Source organism: Anguilla anguilla, chromosome 1, assembly GCF_013347855.1.
Source record: "Anguilla anguilla isolate fAngAng1 chromosome 1, fAngAng1.pri, whole genome shotgun sequence".
Taxonomy (NCBI): Eukaryota; Metazoa; Chordata; class Actinopteri; order Anguilliformes; family Anguillidae; genus Anguilla; species Anguilla anguilla.
In genome coordinates, this window is record NC_049201.1 from 11,491,691 (window position 1) to 11,519,456 (window position 27,766).

The following is a 27,766-nucleotide window of genomic DNA, read 5'->3' on the forward strand; positions in this document are numbered from 1 at the left end:
AAACGGTACAATAGCCTAGATACAAAACAGCAAGAATGGCTTCTTAAGCAAAATATGCAGCGGTGATTTTCCCCCTCCTGTTTCCAGATGTCAGATATGCCAGGGCCTAAAACCTTGCAGTACAATTATGCCATTGTAGCTTTCTGAGTGAAAGAGGTGTTGCTTTAGTGAGCGAATGCCATTAGATCCTGGAACTTATTCTAAAAGACAGCCCAAGGGACATGCATCTTTAACAAAGCATATCTCGGCTTTAAATACGTATCTTTAAGCACATCCCCTGCCATTCCTCTGAGCCTTCCCTTTTTGCATTGAAATATCTTCTCCACCGGGTTGAAATTGAGCTAATGCGAATGGTACAGTCTCTAATGATGCTAAATCCGGTGTCGTTCGTCCCTTGTGTCTCGGTTTGAGTGGCTTGTCTGATCTTTTACCGTTTATAGGAATCAAAAATCAAGTCTGTTAGAGAATGCTGGAAATGAACACACTGTGTACAAGACCACGGCTAGTTTCCTTGTTCCTTCATAAGCATCCGCCAATGGAGGGTTTGTTTATGATTGATCATTTTTCATTAAGTCTTTCAATAAAATGTGAAATACACAAACCAATCATTGCCTCAAAACTGAGATCTGTCTACTTTGAGTGAAAGATCAACAATAACTTGCGAGATACAAGAGGTTGTAATGAAGACGCATTCAGTTCCAACATACCATAATAATATGTTACATAAGTCACAACCATATGGTAATAATATGTAGCATTTTCTTTGCTGCCTTTGTGTTCTCCACAATGAATTTAAAAGAAGAGGTGGCATAAATACAGTATGTATTATGCTATGCATTTATTCTGTGTTATTGCAAAAGTAGGTTGAATTAAAGAACTACATTCAGTTTTAACATTTTTTATGAAAGAATGTGTAACGTTTGGTTTAGTGGTGGTCTTGCCTAAAAGCTTCATCAAGCTCAGGTGTTAAGAGATTGTAAACTGATTAATAATGAAATGGCTCATTTTTCACTACACACGGGCAGAATATCAATGTTTTTTATTTGTTTTTAAAAAAGGATAGCTTGAGCTGAACATGATTCCATTAATTCCTCGAGCACGTAATTATAAGATATTTCATTTGGAAGTTTAATACTGTTTTAAAAATACAGCTTAATCATGATAGATAGGAATAACTAAAATCTAAGAAGCAGCTTAGCCCTGAAATGAATTTGCTATTAATTTAGTTTTTTTTTTTTTTTTTCATTTGTCCTGTTCTAGTAGTATCTTTATTTTCAGTGGACTTCACAATATCTGAATATATTTGGTGTATGCATTTTTTTTTCACTGTGTGAATAACTGATGTATAGAGAGTGTGTTCTCAAGACCTAACTAGGTCAAACTGCCTGAGTAACAAAACACAACAAACTTCAGGTTTGTAGAAATCATCACAGGAAAACACACTTGTCACTACCTTGACACTTTTCTTGTTTCCAGAAAAGAAAAGAAAAAACTCCAAAGGAAAGCACAGTTTCATTGTTCTGAAATTTCCCCTTTGCTATGCATATCATACCACTGAAATCCACACTTACCTTGTCAATGACATCTGGCAAATTGCCACATATTAAGAAAAAATGTGCCTTTCTTTTGAGAGGGGGAATATGCCTGCATAATGCATATCTGTCCCTTGGGCTGAAAAGCTTCATATTTTCAAAAATACATTGACTGTTCAGGTAACGCACAAACAGCACAGTGGATGGAAGGTCATATACAGCACTGCCAATTATCAGAAAATTCGCTAGAATATGCCCTGACCCATGTTTCAACAAAATGTGCTACAATATCAAATGAATTAATCAATAAAAAATAATCATAGAAAATATGGTCATTTTAACACATATTCTGACATTTATCTATACATATAATGGAATACACATTTGCTTTGTGTGTGTGTGTGTGTGTGTGTGTGCCACCCTATTCCTTTTGACCCAAGCTATGTTAATTGGAGTTAAAAAAAAAAAAATCTAACTGTAATTAAAATGAACAGTCACAGAATAAGGAGAAGTGAGAAGTGTGCAGTCAACACCACAGGGTGTTCAGTTACACTGTGAGCAATGAAAACTTTCTCACTCATATTTGTCCCACCTCTCCACAGAGACACGCACGCACACGCACACACGCACGCACACACGCACACACGCACGCACACACACCCTCTTCCCAGATTCATAAAGATTTAAGAATTTCCACACACCTCTGTGCGCAAAGCAGTAACGGCAAAGCGGGAAAAACACATGCGCGTAACTCAGCATGGCATCGAGATCTATCTTCAAATTCATAAACACAGCTTTTTCTCCCCTTTGCTTTCACACTTTTTGTATTCAGCATATGTGAGACTAGCAGATTGTATTGCTGTTCTTAGCTGGAATAATCACCTCCAAAGCAAATGCATCTGTTACACAATAACCTGCTTGTACACGAGTAAATGTTTCAGAAGTTGTCCAACGTGTCTGTTTTTAAAGACCAGCACCTGAAACTGAAACAGCGTAATGTGGGCAATGTGTCTGCATGTCTCTTTGTTCTAAAATGAAAAGAAACACACACACACACACACACACACACACACGGACGGAAAAATGGATGGACGGGCGGACGGACGGACAGATGGACGGACAGACGGACAGGCAGACAGATAGATATTCATAATGTTCTCTTTGAGGGGTTAAAAAAAGTTAAAGTTGTCTGGCGTTCCATGAAAGCTTCTGCACACATTTCAGCTGGAATTTTTACCTTAAGGGGAAAAAGCTCTATGTGACCTCAAATGTCAATAGTGCTGAAACAATTATTTTTCTATATTTAGTTTAATTTTGAATGCCAGTGGTTGAAATGCATTTAAGACTAATTGTAATCTGCAAATTATTTTTTTAACAACTGCACACCAAGATATCGATCTGGTAAGCAATATCACATGAGGGGGAGTTCTGTTATACTGTACATCAGCATGGCTGCGATTCAGTCATAGATATTCATAGCCATGCTGATATACAGTATAACTGCACAACCTTCAGTGCGATATTTCTTTTACATAACATTTCACTGGCCTATAAACTAGCTATCAAGTAAAGATTGAGACAAAAGGTTATGATTATAATACAGATTATTATTTTTTTCATTTATTTGGCTCCTCCAACAAATATAGTTCCTGCAGGATTCCAGCTAGACAACTGTAAACAGATTGTAAACAAACAAAGATTGTAAATCAAAAAGAGTGATACTTCACTGTAAAAAAACAATTCCAGGGCTGCTGCATTGTATATCAACACTCATGGAATGCTTCTTGTCCAATCAAATTTCTCAACCGAATCTCACTGTTGTATAGTTGTTTTTTTATATAACTTCATAGCCACAAATACAGATGGGAACAAAACTATTATTCAGTATACTGTTTCAAACAAATAGGATCTGATTATATACAGATCCAATAACCTACAAGGCTAATGCATCTGTAGGATCTCAGGATAATCTGACACTAAAGGGTTACTTTAGCCAATGTGAAATGTAAAAGCCTTCTGTCCTGCAATGTTATCTTCTGGTTATCATTCAATGGTGTTTTGTCACATTGAATGCTATTAAAAAATGCTTAAGGCAAACGTTCATATGTTCTATCAAATTCTCACAAAGCTGGGGAAAGTGAGATGTAGCTATACATAAACAAAGAATATTCCGGTATTGCTGTTCATGAAATCATGCAATTGAGCAGTATTCATTTTCCAGTATTCGTGGATTTATTTCTTGAATGATGCGACTGACAGTCAGCTCACAAGGAGCTGTGTAGGATTTTTTCTTCTGTAAAAAGGCTCAATTGCTGATATGTTTAAACACACCATTTTCCTTATGTACTTTCTGTATAAACTTCTGTTCTTACAAATGTTCACATTTAAAATGAATCAAAATTAAATAAAAATATGTACAGTATACACTATTCAAAACATTTTATATTTGCCCAAAATAATATTATACAGTAGCTTGATATTTAGTGAAGATTTCACTAAATATCTATATCATTTAATTCACTTCACATTTATTTAAATATAATTTCAAATGGTTAGCCTGAATTATTAATCCATCCTTTAAAATGTGAGTCACATGACCTGCATATTTGTATTGAAATGTATGAGCAAACAGCAATTAAAAATTTCTGACAGAATAAAACTGACCCATTTGAAAATCTGAATTTTCAAAATCACACCCAGATGTGTTCAAACACATTTCCTTCCTTCGTGAATCTGATTCTGTGTAAAGGGAAAGAAAAAATATGATTACCATTTGTATATCCATTTAAATATTTCTTTATTTTTTTCCACAAAATGTTTAGTCCATTCGAAAACAAAGGAGTTATATAGGCTCGGGCAATATACATTTTCATGGCCCTGTGCAGCGAGAGAGAAATGGCCCTTTGTTTTTCCTGCTCTTCACCATGGAAGGTCACACAAGCTTACCCCCTGAAAAAAGCTATGGCCATTGTTGTAATTTGCATTGATGCACAGGAAGAGATAGGCTGCAAACAGAGGTTATGCAGAGCATGGGTGTCTGTGCATGACAATGTGCGCTGGACAGACGCTGTTTTTCTCCCCTGAGTGACTGGGGGCCTCTCCAAGGTCACTGTCAAGGACAGTCAAGCCAATTAGTATGCAGATCAGAGCTGATGTAGTTTAAGGGTATTGCTCTGATGCAATCACATTAGTTAGGCCAGTAAAGAATTCTCGGCCTGACCTCAATCACAGCGGCTGCAGGAGATGGCAGCAGAAGAATGGAGTAGTATTGTGGATATCTTGGCTGCTTTTTTTAATAATATCACAGCTTCCTTTTCATCTCAAGGCTTCTAATCAATATACAAACACACACACACACACACACACACATGCAATAGGAAGGCAATTTAAATTTCAATTCACAATGTAAGTTTATACATGTGTTTTTATTTTATTTTTTCTCTTTACTGGCAAACCTTTACTAAAGGACAAATCTAAACATATTGGAATCATACATGTCATAAAAAAAATACAAAGCAGCCATTACTTTATAAGTAATTTAACCAAACTAGACTGAAATATCTGGACTAACAATTATATATTTTTGTTATGGCAAATAATGTAATAAAAAGTAAACATTACAGACCCAGCTTTTGATTCAATTTCAGAACACTTTTCAATTTGCAGTTTTCATGGGATCCTGGTAGTACACTGCAATACATGAAGCCTCTGTGTGTCACGTCTTTAACATAATTCATATTGTTATTTCTCCTATACTCTCTCTTGCATTTTTATAACGATATGAAGTATTCTTTCAGATGCCTGGATTCAATGCTTTTTTCTACCCCCAAGAATTATGTAGATTACACTAAATCAAAATGAGTAATCTGAGTCATACATAGAACTAAATGGTAGTTAAAGGTACGTAGTAACTATAGTTCGATCAAGGTGATTCCATTGAGATACTTGAAATTTTCATCTTTCATTTATTTACTTTTGTACAGTATGCTGAGAACTGAACAGTCGAATAGTTACACCTCAACACCGCACATTGCTGTCCAAACATTCTCTGCTCCAGTCTGCTGCTTGTGGTCTCCTGCTCAGCCAAACAATCTCTGAAAATGGGGTATGCTGTGGCCTTAGAGGGTAGAATGCAATTTACTCCCTTTTTTTGTTAAATCTGTGTCCAGGTTGTAAATTTCCTCCAATTCTCCCTCTTTCACTCCCTCTATCTTTCTCCCCTTGTCGGAATTAATGAGATCAGGTTTGATCAGGGCAGCCAAGTGTTCCAAGAGAAATCTCACAACCGCCTCGTGTCCTGTAATAGAATTTGCATCTAATGCATACATAAATCAAACATCTTTCTGGACATTTTCATATGCATAATGTCATTTCATCCTGTTTCTTTCCAAGAGAAGAGCATTGTGAAGGGGAGGGAGGTATATGGAGGTGGTGGTGGGGGGTGTTGTTGGGGGAAAGAGGTGAAGATTTTTTTTTTCTCTTTACCTCTTTCACTTTTCGACTTTCTTTAATGCTTTCAATTTATTTTGCTGACTGTGTAGCAGTGCTGAGATAGTAGGTTTGGAGATCTTTTGGGTTTTGCAGACAGATACTTTCAATGAAAGATTTAAAAAAAATTGTGTGTGTGTGTGTGTGTGTGCATGTTTACGTACATTTATGCATGTATGCCTGTGTGTGCATGTGTGTGTGTGTGTGTGTCCTGGATGTCTTGCAGAAGTTTAAAAAGAGGGTGGTTCATCACATCTTCTATCTTTTACTTCAGGGCTTTGTTATGTTAATTCCAATGAAACTAGCAGATCCGAGGTGCTTTTTCTTCACAAGAAGACGCAAGATAAAAAAAAGACAGTGACAAGGTGTCTTGATTGTCCTTAGTGTTTGTTACTCACTCGCTAACAAAGCTTGATATTGTAGAATTTCCATTTGCAACCCACTCAATTTGCATGTCTTGGAAGATATGTATTCATATTTATTAAAGCTGCAGTAACTAACTTTTTTTTTTTTGTAGAAAGATATCGGGGAGCAGTCATGCTTAATTGGTAGCAATCGTAGACAGAGCTGCTGTAAAAGACATCCAGCAGCATACACTGTGTTTCACCCTCAAATTCTGCTTTCTCAAACCAAGGATTCGGTCTGAGTTATTGTTTTCAAAACAAAGTGGTGTCTGCCATGAACCCGTCAACAATGTGATCGACATGCTCACATTTATGTACACATAGCTAGATCAAATGTTGAAAACAAGTTTCACCAATGGTGAAAAAAGAAAAAGAAAAAATAGTTGGATAGAGCTTGTTCTGAAAGTAGAATAAACATAGGAGCAGAAACTGATGAGAGCATTGGGACTAGGTGAAGTTGAAGACAGATACAGAGCTTGCACTGTTTCTACAGGACAGGTAGGTCTAAAATGGAAGACACTAATTTACCTGGACTTTCTGCATGTGTAGCCCACAGTACCTTCAATTAATTTAGCCACCAAGGCAGCTAGGTAGCTATTATACATAACGTTACTTCATTTGGCAGCTAGTTCTTGGAAGAAGGAAATGTTTGCTAATGTTATCTGTGTAATCGGTGAAGTTAGATTTGTTTAGGTTAGTTTATCTGAGCTAATGTGAACTATGTAAGAAATCATGTAAGCTACTGGCTAGAACCCTGCTTTCCAGCTGTAGCCAGCTAATGCTTGGTTCAACATTGCACAAACTCAGTGTGACCTGTCTGTCGTCCTAGACATGGCAAGATTCACGATGCTTTGATTGCCAAATCAGACAGTGTGACCAACATTTTGTGTAGCCTGGCCAGCCTGGTTTGTGACTAGCACAATTACGTGGGTCGTAGCCAGAAATGTTGGTGTCTGTTCACGATAAGGTGTGCAGAGAAGTGCAGAAGGTCTGCCTCTTTCACCATGGGTTGGGTCAGCGGATGTTACAATTTTTCTAAATATTTTCACAACATTGTGACCCTTGAGAAAGCTGGTTACTGCAACTTTAGCTCCTTATACAAAACCATAATTATGATCATGGATTGAGTAATTAAAATTGTAGGAAATTTATGTGGTTTAAAAGTATGTATTGTGTATGGTATAAACTAGATGTTAGCATTTTTTTATAATTTCAAACTGTATAGTTACAGTTTTTAAGACATGCAAAATTGACAGAGTAATGAGTAACCTTACCCTCATAAGGAACATGATTTTTAAGCACATTTACATTTTTATTTTTAGATATTTCAGACCTTTGCATTATGGAGAGATTTATGTTGTGCTGCTCACTTGATATTATATTTACTCCTCTCATGAAGAAGATTGTCCATAACTCACCCTGAGATGAATCTCTTTTTTTCCCCCACAAGAAGTAATTAAATATATTTTAATTCTGAAAGTTACAAATAAATCATTTTTATGTGTAAGAAGGCCTTGGGAAGAGTGCACACATGTTAAAATAGGGTTTAGCATCAGAACTGAATCATGCAAACACTGCAGTAATGATAAAAAAATGAAGTAATAAAAGACCACTAAAAATTCATACTCATCAGCACCTTGTCTTTCAAGTATTCAGCAGAAGCACACAGTCAATTTTAGTTGTGTTTGTTAATAATTGGACGCAGAATGTGTGTATTATTACCCTTTATTCTTGGAAATATTACATAGTAGATGGTATACATTTTTGGGGCACCACTATGGCATTTGTGGCTCGAAAATGTCTCAGGACCAAACACCACCATTAGTGTCAACCTGTACACACACAGTAAGACGGGTTTAATGTCCAAGATGCTGTGGGCTTCATATGCCCAGTAATGGAAACCCTTTTATGGCCTCCTTGTTTTTTTTTTTTAGTCTTTAAATGCAAAGTAGCCCAGATTCAATCCTGTATTATTGTCAGAATATGAATGATAATTCATCTTGATATTAATATCTCTGTGCATTAGAATCATTCCAGCATTATATTATCTCTGAGATACTATTATATCTCAGTCAGGAGTCATCATCTCATACACCTGGGATATGCAAGACTAAGGTCTGCACATGTGTCATGAATCACATATTGTTTTTCATAGGAACATTTTTAAGAACAAAAGTAAGAATAATTTAAGAAAAGCTTTGCTTAAAACAAAAATATGGGCAAATACAGTGTCAAATTAAGTCAGCATGCATTACTTTGCTATTATGACATTGCAACCATTTGAGTAGTCACTATCGCCTTACTTCCCTGTCAAAGAACTGTCAGACACCATGTCAAAGAAGTACAGGCAAAGTTTGTCCAATGGTACTTTTTTTCAGTTCTGGAAGGTGTTCACAATATTACTGAAAACCAAGAAATTTTTTTGTACATAAAACAAGGAACAAAGTGACATCGTCACATGTGGGTCCGTTTTCTCACAGAATACACCATTTTGCTACTAATTATTTTATTTCTGTAATCAAAATTGTGTGCAACATAACTTTGTATCTAAAGTCTGTAATTGACATTAGTGAAGCTGAATATCTTATTGAGTATTTACAGTGTTTGACACTTTAAGTCACTTGTGCATCCTTCCAGGTTTATGCATTCAGTTTTACACAAGAAACAATTGCAATTGCACATTTAGTTTTCTGAATAACTTACCAAAAATAGTGTTATTCATGAATGATTTTCCTTTTGTCAGAATTTTTCTCCAACACTACACTGGCACATTTATGTTTCGTTTAGCATACTATCACATATTATTCCAAGTGAAAAACACAATTCAGCCTTTCATAGAAATTACTAAACACTAAACTGTAAAAAACTAAACTGTAAGACCTAACTGCTGCAAAGACAGGTGTGCACAAATAACAGTAGAATCACTTGTTTTACTGGATGAGCACTGGTTTGTGTTAAATATCAAGGAATTTTATATGTGTCTGGGTGTCTCAACTGTCTGTTGTATGTTAACTTTGCGTGTGTTTCCTGAACATAACTGTATTACATCACTCACAGATGTGAAAGCACACAAAGCACACTTTATGTTGTGGATGTGTGAGACTTTGAAGTGCTTTTTATGCAGACGCACTTACACACTTAGAGCACACACATTTTCCCTACAGTAACTTGCACACATCAGTTGTGCATCTTGGCGTACTGCTATGTTGTCTTTACCCCAGACCAGGGGTAGTACAGTCAATACTCTTTCCTTTGAGCCAGTGAGCCCATTGTGTCCTGTTTCTGCAGACAATCGGTCATGGTTGGCCGGTAAAACAGCCAAGTCCCCGGCAGTGCTAGCGACCATTGGGCCCAGCCTGCGACCGTGGTGCATGCCTCTACCAACACGGCATTAAGCCCATGAGCATATTCACATTTGTATGAAGTGTGCATGTCCGTATACACTCCTCTTAACACCTTCCATAAATCGGCGCAGGACGGACGTTGTATTATTTATGTAATTACAGAGAAATGGTGTTTTATGGTGCTGACTGAAGTAATTCCACTGCTGGCTTGTTTTTGTTTAAAAATATCTGACGTGGACTTGAATTCAGCAACCAGATCAAATACTGTGTTGATAAAATATCTTGAGCTCAACAAACCGGTTTGGCTTACTTATTCTTTGTCTCCCATTCAAATGGAAGTTGAATGAGATTAGAAAAACTGAATTAGAAAAGCTGACAGACATGCAGTAAGGGGCCTTTATGTTTATGTTGGGGGTATTTATCAATGGATTATTTTAAATAATTTACTTAAAAGTTTTTTTTATTTTTATTTTTTTTTTAATTTTCATTCTTCATTTTTAGCTAAAATCTACAATTATTATGTTTTATGTTATTTTTAAAGGTCACTTATTGGCCTTTAAAGTATTTAACTTAAGGCAATAAACTGCAGTGCAAGCTGATTCTGTTGAATGGTTGCTGCCCATTCTCATAAGGAGCTGGGCAAAAATTGCTGGACTGGACAAAATTGCTTTAGTTTATGCAGTTTGTCCCATTGCTCACAGTTTATCTTTGTTGATTTAATATGATTTCTTTATAATCTTTTCTTATGTTTTCCATTTGGCTCATTTGTTTAGTCAGAAATAATTTATTTGTATTACTCAGATGTCTGAGCCCAATGCAGTTCTGCTTCAACGGGTATGCATTGCTCTCAACAAACATTTTGGCAAATATCACACAGTAGGAAAAAAAAATCATATACACTATGTTTTCATTGTCTTTTTTCATTCATGGATAAAGACGTCCTACTAATGAACGTTTGAAATTTGAAAAGGTATGACTTTTTGTTATTCCGTAGTGGGGAAATCTAATTACGCTATTTTCCACAATATTAGACAACACCCTCCAAGTATCTTGAAAACAAGATAACCTTAAGTGTTAGTTTCTGATGGCACACTGTGCACCAGCATATGCATAAAGATTTATTGAGGCAGCCACACGTAGCCTGCCTCTCGGCCACGTAATGGGGGAAATACACAAGCTGAGTGGTCAGAATGGTTTCACTGGTTAATGACAGTGGATATCTTTCAGGCGGGTTTGAAATATTTGCTCAAGAGACTTGCTGGGTTTCAATCTCCCGCAAATCCATTTATACGTTTGTAGCTGATTTATGGCCTTATTTTAACTGTCTTCTACATGCAAATGCGGGGGGCTGTTTGGAAATATACATAATGCGATTCTCAGGGTCATCCCTCCTGCGTGTCAGAATGCATTCCAGCCACCGGAGCAGAGGGATTCGGGGAATAGCACTTTCCAGGAGGAATCATGAGCTGGCCAAGATTGCTTATTTCCTCTACACTTGCAAATGTGCCTCCCATTAGGATATATAACTTAAATTACAATGTCTAATTATGGAAAATGGATGTTTGAGTATATATTTATTGACATCTTTCAGAGTGTAATAGCAGGTCTAAATAGACTTGCGGGTACTGTTAGATTGATTTCCTGATTGTAATTAAATTGAAAGCTAATACAGAATTTTGTAAAACACCGCAATGCAGAAGACACATATTCGGTGCTTATTATGCATTATGACCTGATATTGAAAAATAAGCAGCTATTTGTTTCCAGGGCAGGGAACATTGAGATTTAAGTGGGTTTTCTCTGCAGTTCCCGTAAGTAATGTTTAGACTTGAAGTCACAAAACTGGACATGGAGATTAAAATTGTCGAGGTTTCTGGGTCTTTTTAGAAGATCGTATCAAGGAATATTTTGAAGAACACTTTCACCTCCTCATAGGCTTAAGTATAATGCTGATTTAATTATGGCTGAAAATACTTTATACTACAAGGGTTGGATTCAAGCACTGAAAAGGAAGAATAACAACTCATAATGGACAGGGTTGTCATGGATTCATGTTTATGTGTATAAATAATGTAAATGTATTTAAAATATATTTATTTTGTTCTACATTTAAAGTAGAATGTAATGTATGTGTTTCATTTAGACATTGTGACATTGTGTTCAAATCACTGACACAGCCTCAAAAATATGTTTAACCATGTAAGATAGTAGCACTGAATCATGAAGGGTTATTAATGCGGGGTTAGGCCTTATGTGCATGGTCGACTTAACATTTTTAGTGCAATCAGTAATAATAACATAGTGGAATATGTGCACAGAAAACGCAATGTGGAGATGAATTTTAAATGTAAATGTTCAAACATTATATATTAAATAATTCCAAACGGAGTTTTGATATGATTACCTAAACCATACAGGTACAGTATGTAAAATAATCTGCCCTGGAATCATAATCATTGTCAGTGTTTTCATAGCTCTGTTTAAATTGACATCAGTTAAAGTATTAATGGGTTTGGTTTCAGAGAAGACATATCATGAAAATGATCTTATCCTGGAGTGGTGTCACCACATACTGTAAGCTGTAAAATGAGCTACCAATGACTCCATGGCCTATTCCACAAACATATAATGATTTTTAAGTGGTTGCTGTGTGGTGCTTCACATCAGAGATATCAGCTAAAATCTTGGCATTTAGAATGAATAAGGCCCCACATTCCACGGACAGTACTTTATCTTCTGGCTCACTGTCATTTAGTAGTATTCCTATGAACAACACTACCAAATAGCATTTGTATATTCCTGCTCATGATCTTCCTAATCCACATCGTTTCCTTGACATGCTTTGTCCTTCTCCAGGTTCGGATCCAGGTATGGAACAGCCCCACATTTTGTCACTCAGAAAGCTGTGCTGCCTCCCAGGTAAGTCCACTCCAAAAAGGAGGCAGTTCCTATCCTCCATGTGGAATTAGAATCAAGCCATCATGTTTGCAATTTAATTAGTGCTCTATTTCTCAACAAGATTATTTTGTATTATTTTATCACAAGTTAGATAAAAAGTAATTACATGTATACGTTGAATTGAATATAAGGACACAAAATTAACACCACTTTAGGTGCTCTCACTATGAAATACTATGTTCTAGTATTGTGTATTAGTGAAATACATTTTCAGTCTGGGATAGCATGGTGGTGCAGTGGGTAGCACTGTCTCCTCACCGCAAGAAGGTCCTGGGTTTGAATGCATGTTCTCCCTGTGTCCGCGTGGGTTTCCTCCGGGTAATCCAGTTTCCTCCCGCAGTCCAAAGACACGCAGGTAGGCTAATTTGAGACTCTAAATTGCCCATAGGTGTGAGTGTGTGTGCCCTGAAATAGATTGGTGACCTGTCCAGGGTGTATACCTTCCTCTCATACTATCCATGCTGGGATAGACTTCATCCTATTCCGCTGGATATCTCTTATTCAGCTTTAGTCTCATTCAAAAGTCTCATAATGTTTTGTTGTTGTTTGAATTCCTTTGTTCTGTGTGTACATGCTTGAGCAAAGCAGCCCCCCCCCCCCCCCCCCCCCCCAAAAAAAGAAGCTAAACCTGGTTAACAGTGATATCAGCATCATCAGACATTTTCGGAAAACAATAAATTGCTATGGGATGGATTTTGAAACAGCATAACAGCATAACAGCCGAACTTGTGAAGGGATGATTTGCTAGTACACAGTCAAGCATCAGAGAGAACTAGTCGGTTAACTTAAACCAACATAATCTCTGAAACCAGAATGAGCTAGCAAGGCATCAGTTACAATAAAACTAGTTGTTCAAAATATTGCCAGATACTTGTTCGCCTGACGACCTAGTTAGATGTATATTTTACCCTATGGGAACATTTTGGAAATGCAGCACTCTAGCTGGTGAGCATATTTTATGCTAGGTGTCTAGGTCATGGTGATGTTCTAACCAGACAGATCTTGCTAGCTGGAAACATGCCGAAAGGCTGGGCAGATTCTCCCAGCTTTTGATTATCTTTGCCCACTGTCAACTGATCCAGATACCATAAAGATCAATCATCCACACAAGATCTGTGCAGCATTGATGCTTTTGAAAAGAAGCAGTGAATATGCACAAAAAGTCTGCCCAACTTTTCACTTAGAATTAGAATACGATAAGAGAAGGAATGCTCCAGAGTTTCTGTGCAATCCCAAGAAACTCTGAAAGATTTTTCACACAGTTCCTGAGGGAAATGGGGAAGTTTGTGGAAGCTAAATATATTCTTTTAAAAAGTAAGTCAATCATTTGTGAATTGGGATTCATTTCAGGGATATCTCATATTCTCCTAAAAGTTGTCCCAGCATATATTGCCCCTGAAATAGCAGAATCTATATTGTGGATATGCGCAGATATGTGTTTCTGATTAGTCAGATGTATAGTCAGGTATAAGACACCTGTCAGTATCTACTCTTTGATTTTAGGCGCTTTGTTTCCTTTGGAGTCTGTAGTTGTCAACATGAGGCCCAGAGTTGTTCCAGTTGAAGTTAAGGAAGTCATTATGAGGCTGAGAATTAAGAAAAAAAGAAATAAAAATAAATATCAGTTATAACAATATCAGTTATTACATAAATAGGAAGGGCTTTCTGTTTTACAGAATAATATTGACTTCTTGTTAAGAAAGGAGCACATTGCCTTGGAACTATGAATGTACTGTAGATTCTGAGGTGCTGCTGCCAAACTGAATAACGGTGTACAAAGTATCTACAATTGTTTCATTTGCTTGAGAAGGGATGCTCCTCAGCCCACGATTAAACCTTTGGAAGGAGTCAGCTGAACATATTTAATTGGAGAGTTTTAAAGTAAATCTGTTTTTTTCCCCCCTTTCCTGTTCCTTTGAGAAATTAACTATTCCATTCGCTGCATAAATTTTCAGGTTTCACTTGTGCGACACTCGGGGGTGTTGAATTTTTTATGACAAAAACGGTCTAATAATTGTTGAACAGATGTAAATGTTGGAGAGTGGGCTCTGACAGACCTCATAAAACAGAATTAGCATGTTAACCCTGACAATGCCACGAGAAGAAGAAGAAGAAGAAGAAGAAGAAGGGGGGGGGGGGGGGGATTGCCTATGCATGTTTGGGCCTGCAATTGAAATTCTTTCCTTTTTTAAAATACATAGGGATCCACTGCATGCAGGACAAAATTGGTAAGTTGTCCAGCTTTGACTATCCACCATTTCCTTTCAAACATTAAAATAAAACAAATTGTAATTTCACTGGTTAGTCTTGCTTTATCAGCAATTCTTCTTAATTCTAGGCAGAATTAAAACCTCATATTTCACTGGTGGCTCCTCTGTTTGCATGAAATCAACAGTCGTGTCTGATCATACCATTATGTATTCATAATAACTGCTACCACTGCCATACTTAATCCATAAATAAATATTTATTTAAATTAGACAAATGTATATATATATATATTTTTTTTTTTTTACCCAGTTATGATGTATGTATGCAGTATAGTATCATTCAATGCAGAGATTGTAAAGGTGACTTAATTATTTTAACTGATGTTCAAGATTTTTTTTTTTTTCCTGATAAAAAAGTAAATTTAAATAGTATTCTTTATGATAAAAATGACTGGAAAATTGTAAGAAAAAAAATAATTACATGACATTGAGATATAGTTGTACATATTTTCGCCATGGCCCGGATTAATACTCAATTCTGATTGGTTGACGGGTACTTATTTCTGTATGTGTACGACAATATGTCCATCGCAATTCTCAATCATTAGGCTGATACTTTTCAAAATGCAACGTTATTGAAGTTGTGTTTTTTTCATAAAGACAGGGTTACCTCATGAATGGAATTAATCTCAGTTTGATAAATGACAAATCTGGGTCTGTGCCATTTGGTTTAATACCCACCCGTGTTAATGACAGCTGAATTACTTAGTTGCTTTAGTTGCTGAGGTAGAAATTATCAGTGGAAATGGTATTCAACCTTGTTGGTGCTACAGATTTAACAGATGACTGGCTCTGTCTTCATCACCTTTATTGACCTAACAGCTTTATTGTAGAAACATTTTACATTGATGTTGACGGTCTTCTTTCTGGTGCTCCGTATCCATGAGTCCTGACATGTATGTGAATAGGCCTTTCAATACCCTAGGTCCTGGCAGAGGTCTGCTTACATGTCAGCCTACATGTTGCATATTAGTTGAGTGTGCCTTAGCCCTTCAGAGGAATACCAGCTGTGCTATTTCTGTCCTCCTGACCAGCACTAATGGCTTTGTCATCCTCTTCTTGCTCTCTGCCAGCTGGTTTATATAGCGTAATTGTAATTTTCTTGTTAAGCACGTTGATCAGATGTGCTGATTTCAAAAGCAGCCATGTCTGCCTCATGAAAGGACCCTGTCACTGTTAAAAGTCTGTTGTTGGATGACAACAATTGTATGGGGCATCTTCTGTGAAAGCTTGTTGTTTCGGGCTAGTTTATCTTATGCGCTTTTTTGCTGTGTTTTCTCGCCATCCACTCAAACCGAAACTGACAAACCATATTTCTAAGAAGTGTCAAATGATGATTGGGCTTAATCCCTTGGTTGGCTCCTTTCTGGACTTCAGTAACATTGGCACATAACAATAACTTGGCTGGGAATCAATTGATATTGGTACTTATGTAGCCAAACTGTGTCTTTCATTCACAAACATAGCTTGGCTAGTTCTGCAATCATTAAAATGTCTGGTACAATGTACAGAAAGGGAAAAAAACAGATAATTACAGATAGATTGTTGTTGAATCCAAACCAGTTTTACATTACTTTTACACGAAGGTTACAATGTATTGCACTTCAATGCCCAACCATCTTTTTATAGTCTTAAATGATTAGCTTAAAAAAATAGTAATGATGATTGAAATTTTAAAAAATTGTGTAATTAATGTGGACAAAAGCTATGCTGTTTTCCTTTATGTCAGGATGTGTACTGCTGTGCAGTACTGAGACCGTAGACAGAACCACGCCTACATCAGCCATGGTGACCAGGTTTATGTCAGTTATGCACTTTATTAATTCTTTCTTAAGGTTCTTACACAGGTAAAGCACAAAAGTAACCATGTCCTAAGTTAATGCAAGCTGTACAGCCCCTATGCGCAGTTGGCATCACTAAAATGTCTTTAATTTAATCCACCCTTGCAGTCATGGACCCTCTGCATAATTTACAGCTGACCTGTGTCTCAGTGAATAAAGCTTGAAGTTGACCTCATGATTTTTTTTCTTCTTTTTTTACCATAGGCTTAAAATAAATGAGACATATAATGACAACTTTGCATGTACCTCATGTGTATGTAATGTACAACATAAAAGCTCCATCTCACTTCTGAACTAGTTTAGTTCCCAGCTTGATGTGCTGTGGGAGGTTGGGATTCAAATCTCGCAGTCTCTCTTGCATCTATAAGGACAGGAAAAGTAAGTGCCTATCAGAATGAAACGACTCAACTGTTTTCCTTCTTTGTCTTCCCTTCTCTCTTAGAGCCCAGCTTCATTCCTATGGCCGTTGTGTTGCTAATTTATAGCTGACTGTCTATACTCTCAGTGCATGTTGTTCTTCAAGAGAACATTATACTTATGCTTATATTTTTTATAAAAATGAAGCGTAGTGACGCCTGTTTTTCAGAAACCAAACATGTACATGGAAACAATGTTTAAATTCTCATTTATATCAGGGGTATATGGTTTTAACTGATTTAGGTAAAAGTATAACATATTTTACATATCCTAGCTACACTATCCATTATGTACATTATTTTAACTTTTAAAGGCATAAAAACAATTAAGGTAAGACAATAAAGTAACATATGACATGAAACATTTAGTATTAAGCAATTATAGTATTATTAATTGGGATGGCAGGTATGCCATCCCGCCAAGTTATGTATATTTACCAAACAAAGCTTTATGTGAGATTGAGAAACTGACCTCAGCTTGATTTACGTTTGACTCAATTTCACTTAATTCTACATGGCCATGCATACGGCTCTAATGAAATTCTTATTAGCAAGTACTTAAATAGGTGTCATAATAATGATAATGACCTGGGTGGCACTCTAAAGAGTACATTCCTCTTTGCAGTTATCATGTTAAATTTCCATTTGATATGCCTGTCCTTAAATCAATCAATAAATGAGACCGCACTTATTTTTAAAAATCCTACATATAAAATATGGATGCCCTAAAAAATTTTTTTTAATTAATTACTGGCCCATCAGCTATCAATTGCATACAGGCATATTTTTCCATCTTACCTATCAATGGAAAGATAGACAATCACACAGAAAGAATCTTGTAGCCTCCATTTCAACTTGTGCCTCATACTGTGAAATTAGGCCTAATGCCAATTTATATAATTGAGAGATAATATTTATCAGAAAAGAACAATTAATAGCATTCTCTGATGAACTCTGATGCAATTCTTATGATATTTGATGCATAAGGCCTTTGTTTCTCCCCTTTTTCAACATGTACAGATAAATGTATATATTATAAAACATCCAACCATTATCTTTACCTGCTTATTCCTGGTCAGGGTCACAGTAAGTGCTAGAGCCTATCCCAGCATGCATTGGGCTGGAATACACCCTGGACAGTTCGCCAGTCGGGCACACACACACCATTCACTCACACTCATACCTAGAGGCAATTTAGACTCTTCAATTAACCTAACCTGCATGTCTTTGGACTGTGGGAGGAAACTGAACTACCCGGAGGAAACCTACTCGGACACGGAGAGAACATGCAAACTCCACACAGAAAGGCCCCCGGCCCCTGGATTCCAACCAAGAACATTCTTACTGTGAGGCAACAGTGCTACCCACTGCATCCTGTTATAAACACGACAATGTATATATCAGCATTACCTAATAAAATGTTGGCAAAAGTGGTGTTAAGTCATGACTGTGTATACTGAGGTTCTTTTTTTAGAGGTAAGAATCATATGAAGGTGCTGGGGTGTTCTGAAACTTTCTTAGATAGTTAAGAAAGACTTTGGTCTTAAGGTGAATTAAAATATAGGAACAGTGTAATGATACCTAAAAGGAAATAAGCTATTAAGCTCCTATTGCAAGTGCCATAATTAAAGGATATGTTTATTGTTCTGATAACAACCACATCACAAGTACAGTGTAGTATGCATAACACAATTCTTAGTGATTGTGATCTTATGTCATGCTCATTTATGATTTTACTGCTACTGACCTCTCCTCCTAAAGAGAATGGGAAGAAAGCACACTGCAGCTCCCCTGCATGGTTGAGGGTGTCATGTTAACTTCACTGAAACAGTGATTTTTGAAAAGCTGATATCAACAACATCTCAGACCAATACCTTGTCTTCTCACTTATGGTCTTCTCTGCTGAGGCTGTCACCATTACTATGACCAGATATTCTAGATAGTTAATAGAGATAGGCACTCCCATGGTATAATGCACAACATTCTATTCCTATTGTTAAACATGGCGTTAACTCACTTTGCATTTGTACTTCCCTACTGTTCAGTCAAAATTGTGAGTCAAAAATTGACAAGGCAAATGCACAGTCATTCTAGACATTGGCTTTTAAGTGTTACAAAAAAGTACAAAACAAAATATGGCAGAATTTCAGTTTAGTCTGCAAAATGCTTCAAAGCGTCCCCTGACGTCAACACATTTTATTTTGTTTAAGGTGAAGTTTTGCCTAACTAAGTGTAGGACAATGTTTCATTCATATGCTAATAATTCCATGTGAATACTATAAACATAAATCTAGAATGTACCAACTGAATGATTATGCAACCATTTTACTCTCTTGAAAGTTTCCTGCTGTTGCTTGATAAAGCTCTTTAATAAACCTCCATTAATACTTTTTATAGCTGTAAGATATAAATTCAATAGCTGTTAATTATATGTCCCTGAATAATTTACACCCCAAATAAGTTAATGAATAAAGCGTCTACCTCTGCCAAAGGTAGTTAAAGTCCAAGTGCACATGTGTGCGTATGTTCGTTTGTTTGCATGTGTTCATGGGAGTGTTTTCTAGAAGACAGCGCTCAGTTCCAATGCAAATCATCATTCCTCCCTCAATATATTAGGCGTAAGCTGTCAAGCACTTAAAGAATTAAACATTTCATTATCTGCAGCTACGTTGTGACATATCAATATTTAAAATCTTTTTATGCATGTATGCTGGGTTGTCCGACTTCATTAAGGGCATTCATCATCCTGGTGGCTGGGCCACGCTCCCCCTGGATCTCATGGTGGGAGGAAGTGAAAGCCCTGCTCCTTCTGTCTACTCTCTCTTTCTCTCTCTCTCTCTCTCTCTGCATTTCTGTCAATGTTCATTTAACATATGTATGTACACACAAGCATTTGTGCATGCATGCTTATGCTCACACGTCCACTCTTTCTCTCTCTCTCTCACACACACACACACACACGCACACATGCAAACATGCACACACACACCTGTGATAAGAGGGATTCAGTCTGCTTTGAAACAGTGCTACATCACCAACACAAATGACTTAAACATACTCTATTATCAGAGTCCAGGAAATCACAAAACTTTGTATAAATTGTATTTTACCTATCAGGGTAGATACCTTACAGGTATCCCTTGAAAAATAGACTTTTATCTAAATGGGTTTACTTGGACAAATAAAGATTAAATAGACAGGTACAGACTCTCAAGTACTTGGATATTATATCTGTCCATTGCTGGGATACACCAATTCATCCTTACATTAGTGAGAACAAAGGAGAGAAGCAATATTCATTAGATCTTTGGTGTGACTCGACTAGGAGAACACACTGTGGACATCACTATAAACCAGAGAGGCTATATATGTCTTCCATTACGACGTAGCAATGAATGAGTCCACCTGTTTCTCTGTCAGGATGGGCATTCAAACTGAAGGGACACATAATTGGTCGACGTAAGTGTTTACATTTTGAATAATCCATTACACACATATCACAGCTTCTTTTACTATGTTTGCTTTATGTTCCTTTATTACTACTATGTTCCTTTTTATACAGTTCTAGTGTTTAAAGTTTTATTTGTGTCAAGTTTTTTACAGAGCAGTGTTACAAAGATGCAGGAATTTATAAAAACAAGGCGAGACCAAGCATGGATCCCCAAAAATCCAGCATGTGAGGTAAACAATTAAAGACCTTTTTCCTTTTATTTTACTTTATTTTAATAGCAAAAGAAATGGCTAAATTGTATGTTCAAATCAATGTCAGCACTTCCATTTCTTTGATGAATTTGAATGGATCCCCCCAGCCTCCTTGCTTCCTGCAACAACCCCCTAGGAGGAAACACTACTGGGTTGACGAGTGGCACCTATTGCCTGGGGGCAGTACTTGCTCCATTAGGATACCCAAAAGGCACAAAGTAAAACAAAAGCATGGGTCTACAGTTGATTGGCAAACAAAGTAGGTAGAGGCACTTAGGAATTCAGCTGCATTTACTCATCACCACTTTTCCCTACCTAAATTGTGCTCCCATGCTAAAAGCTTCTATTAAATCTACCATTGCCTATTCAGGTGCTAATTGAGATGAAGCCTGGGTTTGTCAAGGCAATTATAAGCAATAGCTTAAAATGGCAAGAGATGGCCTTTGCAGGAACTGAAACAGTAGGGGGGTATTTCTCTTTTATCGACATGACACTAGTAATAATAGGCAAAATTATCGCTATATCACAGCTGCAAAGATGATATGATATCATTATACTTATCCCCCTTCTTTTTTTTTAAACCTTGGATGAGAAAGTTAATCTTATGGAGTTAATTTGAAAGGCATTAGGAACCATTATACAAAGTTCTTCTTTTTTCTTTTAATTAACTCTGTACAAATTAATTCTTCCTCAAACCTTAAATCACAAATACTTTTCTGTCTTTTTTGGTTTGTTCTTTAATGACCAAAAAAAAGTAAGTTTACTGATTCTTGATTTACTGATGATTTTTTTGATGCACCTACAGTACAGTAATGTCACTTCCGGGTGATGAATAATATGGAGTTGTTGGGATTATTATATCAACCTTGCCGGCGTCACTGTATAATGAACTCTGAAACATTCAAAACTTGTCACTTCAACTAGGGCAAATCACACCTAACATCTTGTTACAGTGCTTACCACTATTATCCTGAGTGAGTTATACAAACTACATTTTTTACATTCAACCCATTTATACTGAACATTTTTTGCTGAAACCGTTTAGGTATAGTACCTTTCTCAAGAGTAAGTGAGTGCTACGCCTAAAAAGCAAGACAAACTTTCGATGCACACAGCAACTATTGACCTACACTGACACCCCCCAAGCACTATGTCCCTGTGAATATCTGAGTGACAAAAATATTTGCCTGGAGGTGGACTTGACTAATGCTACAGGGAGAGAGTCGCATGTTGCCATACAAACAATGAATCATAGCTGTTCCATTGCATTCGAAGGGCTGCATTCAGGTGCAGTGATAATGGGATTATCTTTAAAAAAAGACTCAAACCTTTTTTTTTTTAATTTGTCCAATCAAAGAAGACTGACAACAAAATGCATTTCTGAATACTGAAACATAATGGGTTAACACATTATGTAATGCAATGTAATGACATTTAATGTAATGCGTACTTCCTGTGCATAAGTGGATACATTAACATAGCATGTATGTTTCTCACAGCACAGCAGTATACTTAGCACAACAATAGTAAACGCAACCGTACTGCAAGTTTAACTGATTTGTGATTATGATAATCTTAAACACTTCACTACTCAGACATTTCACGATCAGTGATTTATTATTCTCATGTTGCTATGGAACTGATGTCAGACATTGGCACCGTAACTATGACAGTACAGCATTGGGAGCAGAAGACCATTAGACACTAAATACAAATGTATTTAGAGGTGGTTAGATGAATGTTTTGAGAAATAGAGTTGATCACCAGCCAATCAGTTGGCTATAGTGATTTGGCTTTGAAAAAACATCATGCTGGAAGTATTTTGCTGCCTGTGTTTAAATTTAAATTTTTGGCCAGTGAAGGTGTTAGTGACAGCCACCCACTGTGTCGCTATGATGTTCAGCTACGGATTCAGCCATGTCTCTATATTTATTTTAGGAAGGCTGTAGGCTTTATTTTGTTGCCAAAGGAGGACAGTCTTTTGAATTATAGTTTATATATTCGTATCTACTATATATTTATCCACTACATTTTCAAAAGTAAGTGGACACCTGAACATCACATCCATATGTACTTGTTGAACATCTCATTCCAAAACCTCCGGAATTAATATGGAGTTGGAGCCCCCCCCCCGCTGCTCTGTAACAGCCTAGCCTCTACTCTTCTGGGACGGCTTTCCAGTAGATTTTGATTTTGGAGCATGGCTGCAGGAATTTGCTTCCATTCAGCCACAAGAGCATAAGTAATTATCCCCAAGAGCACTAATGTTGGGGATAAGGCCTGGCTCACAGTCGCCATTCCAATTCATCCCAAAGGTGTTTGATGGGGCAGAGGTCAGGGCTCTGTGTATTATGGTGCCCTGAAATGGGGGGATTATGTATAAAAAGTGCTGTAATTTCTACATGATGAAACAAAAGTGTATAATATATATTTTTTCAATTTGCCCCAAACATTATGGAGCTCACAGTGTGTGTGTGTGTGTGTGTTTTCAGAGGTACAGTGGACATGTGCAAGTCAGCTAACTAGTAGCGCTCATGAATTAACCAACAGGTCAGTCCTCTCTTATGTTCTCCATTTAGGTTATGGTGTCAGATAGCGAGCAGGAGGAAGTGTGATATAATTTAGCGAAGTCCACAGCACCGCCGCATTAATGGCAGAAACATGTCCATTTAATAGCAGCAGGGCCGCAGCAGGGGTGTGTTCAGTGCTGGGCTGATCATGATGAGAGTGAGCACAGAGCATGCAAGCATCCAGAGTCGAAATAACGCACAAGTTTAATTTGCCATAATATGATAATTTCGCTCTCTGTGCTTGTGGAGACATTATCTCTCTCCAGTAAGACTCCCTGAGCTGCTTTTCATATTCCTTGTTAACCTGCATTTGGTCCCCATGCCATGTGCAAGGTCGGGCTATTAGCTGCCTCAGATTGAGGTTTCAGCCTGGGGAATGGGGGCCAATCACTTATGCAGATTGTGGGCATACAGGCTGGAGAGTGAGTGAGCATGTAAGAGAGAGAGAACGAGAAAGAGAGAGAGAGAGGGAGAGAGAGAGAGAAGGGCGGGTGGAGAGGAATACAAGACGACAGGGGATCATATTCGCATGAAAGAGAATAAAGCTCTGCACAATGCGTTAAGCGGCGAGGCTGCATAGTCACTCTCCGATTTTAGAACGTGGCTCTCCAAATGTATAAATAACACATATACCTGGACCTCATTCACCACAGAGTGGCATTGATCTGTAAGTCTTTATACAAATTTGCATCAGAATTACCTCAAGGTATTGATGTTAAACTCTCAAGCTTGTGATTTCATAGAGCACCTTAAACCAGGGGGCTTATCTGTGTTATTATAATTTATAAAGGATTTATGAAATATATCTCAGAGAATGTTAAACCGAAGACCATCCTTGAAGTGCTATTTCCCATGCAGGCCCACTTGTTTACCTATTTGGTGACTTGACATTGTTGGATATGGTACTTATCTCTCCACAAATCCATTGTTACTCCCAGGAGTGTTTTTGTTTTGTTTTGTTTTGTTTTTTGAATGAACAAAACACTTTAAAAGTTTTCATTTCCATGAAGTAAACCACTTGTAGGTGATGAAAACAAGTTTTTAAAGCTTTAACATGTTTAATTTTTTTGTATTAATGTTTCATGGTCCCACAAGCTGTGCTTAATTTTATCTATGATTTAAATGCAATATGTTTGTTTTTTGTAATTTTGGCCAAAGTGGAGTTTATTTTAGCCTGGAGCTGCGATGCAAATAACCCAAATACAGTGTGTAAATGATATATGAACTATAAAAGTATGCAGAAGCTTTTGAGACACTGCATTGAATATATGCATAATATTTTATAACTGTCAGAAAGGATTATGGTACTGTGTGAAACTATGTTCACAGTTTTCCATAATAGCATTGCTTGAAAAGGGCTCTTTTGTAACTGCAATAAACTCGACATACCTTGCATGAACCTTATGGTATTTTAAGATAAACAAGTGTTTTAAAAGGGGATATAACAAAAATGGGCTATGATAAATATTTACTTTTATAAACAACAATGGGACACATGTTTATATCATAGATGTTTTTTTTAATGATTTAAAATGTATAATGATATACCTTTGTATGATAATGATTGTATCTATGAACAAAATTGTTTCACAATACAAATTTACAAATAAAATGCATCATTCATCATTCATTCATCATTCATTCATCCGATGTCGTGCACTAAAAGTTTGGGCAAAGATTCAGAAGATGAATAAAGAAGATGTGAATTTGACCAGACTGGTCACTGGATTAGGCTGATCACAGTTATAACTTATTTATAACTTTTTAATTGATTGTCTATCAACTATGAATTCTGTTCACAGGTTAATTTCCTGTGAATATAATACCTACTGAGGGTAAGTAGGAATAAAAAACATTAAATATAGCAAAAAATGTGCTTGGAATTTCACAACTTGATCGATGCAATGTACACATTGAACACCAACCTAATTCAAGAGACCCAAAAGTCGGTTGAAGAAGACAAAATCATATTGCAATATTTTTGCAGGGAACATTCATATCTACTTCTCTCTGACCTTCTCTCTGTTTTATTAAATGGCATCGTTTTTACAGAAAAGGAAGTCTCATAATGTTGCATTTCACTGAATTTTATTTCTTCATTGTGCATTTTTCCCTTTCTTAAATTGTTAGTGTCAGTTTCATTTTAAATGTGAATTACCAATTTGTCTTTACAGCATGGGCAATTTAAATGCACAGGCTTTTATGCAAAACACACTAAAGCAGAGCATTTTCCCCTAAATTGGACATTTTTATGGTTATAATTTTACCATTCTGACTGCAAGAAAAGCTGCCCCAAAGGGACTGCAACTCTTATCTTTTGTGCTCTTATGTGACGTCCGGATGACAAGTTTCTTTAATATGCATGGAGAATAGCAATTTTAAGAGACTTTTTGTCCTAGGAGCTTGACATGGCAGGCACTGTAGGAATTAACTGTTTCACTGTTTGTGCCATAAAAATGTAAGTGCCCCCCAAAAACCCTTGTGTTTTTTTTCTTTCTTTTTTCTGCAACTGTTAAATTGGTAAGGGATGGCAAGAGACACAAAGCCGACACCAATGCATTACCTGTGCAAATTAAGTTTCTTTTCATTTCCCTGAGTAAACATGGCTTTTTTGTCAGATCCGAGTCACCTTTTATCATCCTAGACAAGTATATTGCGCTGCAACATTGTGTAAGGTTGACCTTCATGCTGCATATTGAAACTTTATGTTCACTTAACTGACATGTGTTTTGGAACATGGTGTCCATCTAGTGTTGTTATTTGTGTGAATTAATAGAGGTATTACTGCATGGCCACATATAAAGTGCTACAGGTATAATAAATACAATAGCTACAGTACATATATAGTTAGAGGCAAGGAAAGGAACAAACTACATGCTATGTCTTCATTGGCCATTTGTGACTAAGCGTATCATAGCACACTCTCGCATCTGTATGCAACTGCTATGGTAGAATTTTGGAAATCTACTAGAAATGGTTAAACCAATGGAAGTGGTTAAACAAATAAGAAAGTAGTCCCTTGTAGGGATATGCCGACTAGAAACTCTGACTATTCAGTATGGATATTGTCTTTTTTTCCCAGTTATGACTGCTGTTCGAGAACGACTGACCAATATCCGTGGTCAGAGAAGCCTTTTTTTTTTTTTTTTTTTTTTGCTAAATTCATATCTTAACTGAATGTACACAGGGCTAATTGGAACATGATCTTAAAGCTGCTGGGTGATAGGCTAGATGCAACCAAGGTCCCTCCCCTCTTTAAATGCTATTGCTCGCATTTCTGTTTTGCCATTTCTTCTCACCAAATGCTTGTGTATCCTGCGCTCGCAACTCAGCCTCGCCAGAGACTTGGAGTACTATCAGTCGCTTGTATTCCAGGATATACAGGCCTACCTAATGATCCATGCCTGCATGAGCCTTTATGACTGGCCTGCTGCCTTTAAGAACAATCGAGCTAATTATTTAAGAATAAAGATCAATTACGTAAAACACAAAAGGCATGAGCAGAAGTGAACATGGTACTTACATATCGGTGCGATGGAGCAATGCATTGACCGTCTGCTTTGTGTTTGTGTTTAAGCCCCCCAAAAACCCTTGTGTTTTTTTTCTTTCTTTTTTCTGCAACTGTTAAATTGGTAAGGGATGGCAAGAGACACAAAGCCGACACCAATGCATTACCTGTGCAAATTAAGTTTCTTTTCATTTCCCTGAGTAAACATGGCTTTTTTGTCAGATCCGAGTCACCTTTTATCATCCTAGACAAGTATATTGCGCTGCAACATTGTGTAAGGTTGACCTTCATGCTGCATATTGAAACTTTATGTTCACTTAACTGACATGTGTTTTGGAACATGGTGTCCATCTAGTGTTGTTATTTGTGTGAATTAATAGAGGTATTACTGCATGGCCACATATAAAGTGCTACAGGTATAATAAATACAATAGCTACAGTACATATATAGTTAGAGGCAAGGAAAGGAACAAACTACATGCTATGTCTTCATTGGCCATTTGTGACTAAGCGTATCATAGCACACTCTCGCATCTGTATGCAACTGCTATGGTAGAATTTTGGAAATCTACTAGAAATGGTTAAACCAATGGAAGTGGTTAAACAAATAAGAAAGTAGTCCCTTGTAGGGATATGCCGACTAGAAACTCTGACTATTCAGTATGGATATTGTCTTTTTTTCCCAGTTATGACTGCTGTTCGAGAACGACTGACCAATATCCGTGGTCAGAGA

At 36.9% G+C, this 27,766-nt stretch overlaps 1 long non-coding RNA gene across 2 annotated transcripts in view; it reads left to right on the forward strand.

Moving 5' to 3' along the window:
- Positions 1-18,005, forward strand: part of LOC118211086 — a 50,541-nt gene extending 32,536 nt beyond the window's left edge. Inside the window, exons 3-5 of one of the 2 annotated variants that reach the window (XR_004761955.1) lie at positions 12,625-12,687; positions 14,928-14,954; positions 17,280-18,005. This is a non-coding gene — a long non-coding RNA (uncharacterized LOC118211086). Of the gene's footprint in view, positions 1-12,624; positions 12,688-14,927 lie in introns of both variants that reach the window. The other variant, XR_004761954.1, reaches the window with a different exon arrangement.
- The last annotated feature ends 9,761 nt before the right edge of the window (positions 18,006-27,766 follow it).